Here is a 4,049-nt window from a genome sequence, read left to right on the forward strand (position 1 = left end):
CTCTCCGCATCAGGTGGCCAAAGTATTGGAGTTTCAGCTTCGACATCAGTCCCTCCAATGAACACCCAGGACTGATCTCCTTTAGGATGGACTGGTTGGATCTCCTTGCAGTCTTTCAGGCTGATATAGTTTGGACATTGCCTGTATGTATATAGGCTTCCCAGGTGGCGCTACTGGTAAAGAACCCCGCTGCCAATGCAGCAGACTAAGAGAAGTGCTTCCATTCCTGGGTCGGGGAGATTCCCTGGTGGGGGGACATGGCAACCCACTCCAGTATTCTTATCTTAAGAATCCCGTGGACAGAGGAGCCTGGCAGGCTAGTGCAGAGGGTCGCAAAGAATCACGGCTGGAGTGACAGCATATACACGCACATACACATGCTGCGCTCCATTAGGTCAGTCGTGTCCGACCGTCTGCGACCCCATGGACAGAGCCACCAGGTCTCCTGCATTGCAGACGAATTCTTTACTAGTTGAGCCGCCAGGAAAGCCCAAGAATACTGGATTGGGTAGCCTATCCCTTCCCCAGGGATCTTCCCGACCCAGGAATCAAACTAGGGTCTCCTACATTGCAGATGGATTCTTTACCAGCTGAGCTACCCGGGAAGCCCCCACATACATACATATGTAATATATATCGTGAATTTGGGCGAACACCTGGAGATAGTGGGGGAAGAGGAGCCTGGCATGCTTCCATCCATGACGTCGCAAAGAGTCGGACACGACTTAGCAACTGAACAACAACAAATATATGTATTAAAATATACAAATTACTGAAATGGTGTATTTTCACATATTCCTTCAAAAATCTTTATCATTCTAAGTGCCAGGTCCTTGGTGACCTTTCCCAGTCCTTGACAGAATAAGTAGACAAAAAAATTGGTAACAATGTGGAAAAGTTGGGTCAGCTAACTTTGCCTTATCTTTTTTTGAAAAGATGGGGAAACTGCAAAATACATGTTCTTTTTGGATACACGTGGACCCGTCACCAAGATAGACCATGTGCTAATTCATACTACAGATTTCAGTTTCAACGGATTAATATCATATAGTGTGTTCTCAGATCACAAAGTAATTAAATTAGAAGTCCGTAGCAGAGATATCTAGAAAAATCCCCAAATGTTTGGAAATTATGCTGTGCACATTGAAATAGTTGATGGGCCAAAGAAAAAACCACAAGGGAAATTAGAAAATATTTTAGAAGAATGAAAATGAGAACAAAGCTTACCAAAATTTGTGAGGTTCAGCTATCGCAGTGCTTAAAAGAAAAATAACAGTATTAGGTGCTTTTATTAGAAAGGAAAAAAGATTGGAAATCAATAATGTACACTTCCACCTTAAGAAGTTTGTAAAATAAGAAATTAAAATCAAAGTGAGTAGACAGATTGAAATAAAAGATACAGAGCAAAACATTAACGAAATTTAAACAATAAAGAAGAAAACAACAAAACTAAAATTTGGTTCTTAAAAATGATTGATAACACTGCTAAGCTCCTAGTAAGACTCATGAAGAGAAAGGAAAATACTGGTTATCAATATAAGGAGTTAAAGATTGCTTATCACCACAGATTATACAGATATTATAAGGGAATACCCAACAAATTATCAAAATGTAGATGTCCTTCAGTCAATGAATGGATAAACAAACTGTAGTACCTTCTTACCATGGAATACTACTCTGACATCTAAAGGACAGAGCATTGATGCTCGTAATAACCGGAATGGTTTTCCTTAAGTTTCACTATGTGAAATAAATGAGACCCAAAAGAAGTCATACATGATATACATGACAAACCAAGATGGTTGTTCTCTTGCTGTCTGTGCAGGACATCCCCTGCTCGACCCGTCCCTGTCACACCCACACCCTACTCCCATGACTGGCTCCCCTCTTAATCGTTGACTTGATCAGTAAATACCTGCATACTTGTCCCGGGGCCCAGCTAGCGATTGTTCTCATCTCTAGATCAGAACCTCCCCGCTAAGATAGTTTATCAAAGGGGAGATGGCGGGCATGCTCCTCTACTGGTTTCCCTGATAAGATGAGCCAACTGAAAGTCAATTCCCCCTGTGACAGGGAAACCATTCCCTCCCCACCACCCCAATATCGAAGACTAGTGCCATGTCCTACCGCTCATTGTGGGGTGTCAATCCAAGAGCTTACTTCAGGCACATAAGATCCCCCTTGCATTAAACCTATGATGTCTCTGTTTTGCTGACTCCGGACTCTTTCTTTGGTCTTGAGAGTGGGCAGGTACAAGGCTTGCAGGCCTGCGAGATGCAGCCCACCAGATTCCACTTAGGACATTCTGAAAAGGCAAAGCTATCTGGAGGGAGAATGGATCTGTGGTTCTAGGAGTTTAGTAGGGCAGGACTGGGATGGGGTGGAAGTGGTATTAACTACAAAGGGGCAGGACAAGGGAATCTTTGGGATGATGAAACAGTGTGTACCATAACTATAGTGGTAGATGTACAACTTTGCGTGCATTTGTCAAAACCCAGAAAGCTATATACCACAAACACTCAACTTCAGTGTATGAAATTTTTTAATAAAAATTAAATGCCTGAAGCTCTGAATTTCACTGCAAGTAACACAGCTTGGATGTGGTAGAGGCAGCATCTGAACCCATAGCTTTCATGGCTCTGAAACCCATGCCCACACCGCCACCCACACTGCCTCTGGATCCCTTACTACGGAGACATACACTCCCACTGACACTGATTTTTCTATGTTCTCCAATACTTTGCTCCAAAATGATCAACTGATTGATATCCAAGTGTCCTCAACAACATATATTCTTTCAAAATAAAAAAGAAATTTTATTTTGTACATTGAGAGCACTTATCCACAAATATGAAAGTGCTACAGCTGTGTTGTTCTTCACATACCAGATTTGCCAACATTTGTAAGGGGTAGGGGCTATATGTGTATATATGGGATACATATGTAGGGGGTATATATGTATATAGCATATGAAAGTGAAAGTGTTAGTCACTCAGTCGTGTCAGACCCTTTGTGACCCCATGGACTGTAGCCCACCAGGCTCCTCTGTCCATGGGGATTCTCCAGGCAGGAATACTGAAATGAGTAGCCATTCCCTTCTGCAGGGGATCTTCCCAACCCAGGGACTGAACCCAGGTCTCCTGCATTGCCAGCAGATTCTTCACTGTCTGAGCCACCAGGGAAGCCCGTATATAATATATATGCATACACATTTTGGCTGTAGCAAGTGAGAGATCTGGAGTGGACTGAAATACTTTTATTCTTATACTCTTTCAATGAACTTCACTGGAACACTTTGAAATATATTATGTTTTTAATGTTTACTTTCAAAAGAATATCTTTTGGCCACATTAATTAAAGTTATATAGGCACTGCCCTGGCAGTCTACACTTGATCTTAGCCAAAAGGCCGAGAAGCGATGCCCTGGCAGTCTAGTGGTTAAGACTCTGTACTTCCAATGCAGAGGGCATAGGTTCAATCCCTGGTTGGGGAACTGCTAAGTCACTTCAGTCGTGTCCGACTCTGCGAGACCCCATAGACAGAAGCCCACCAGGCTCCCCCGTCCCTGGGATTCTCCAGGCAAGAACACTGGAGTGGGTTGCCATTTCCTTCTCCAATGCATGAAAGTGAAAAGTGAAAGTGAAGTCACTCAGTCATGTCCGACTCTTAGCGACCCCATGGACTGCAGCCTACCAGGCTCCTCCGTCCATGGGATTTTCCAGGCAAGAGCACTGGAGTGGGTTGCCATTGCCTTCTCCGACAGGAACTAAGATCCCACAAGCCATGTGGAATGACCAAAAAAAAATTTTTTTTAATTAAAGTTATAAAACAGTTGGAAGACCTCCCGTGAAAGAAAGGTCTGCACATCAGTATCTAAATTTAGACTATGACTCTCCCAGGAATTTAGCTTACTCTCCAGCCTGAGGCCTGTCCTTACAGAATTTTTCTTTTTTTGGTATCTTTGTTTTTCATTTAATTCCCATTTGTAGGCAGAAGCAAGGACACTAAAGAAAACTGAAGGGCTGTATATTATTGCTATTGCATAACGA

At 42.9% G+C, this 4,049-nt stretch overlaps 1 pseudogene; it reads right to left on the reverse strand.

Annotated features, from left to right (window-relative positions):
* Positions 1–3,275: 3,275 nt before the first annotated feature.
* On the reverse strand, positions 3,276–3,420 carry LOC122425240 (annotated as a pseudogene).
* Between the last annotated feature and the right edge of the window lie 629 nt (positions 3,421–4,049).

This window comes from Cervus canadensis, chromosome 22, assembly GCF_019320065.1.
Source record: "Cervus canadensis isolate Bull #8, Minnesota chromosome 22, ASM1932006v1, whole genome shotgun sequence".
NCBI classification, from domain to species: Eukaryota; Metazoa; Chordata; class Mammalia; order Artiodactyla; family Cervidae; genus Cervus; species Cervus canadensis.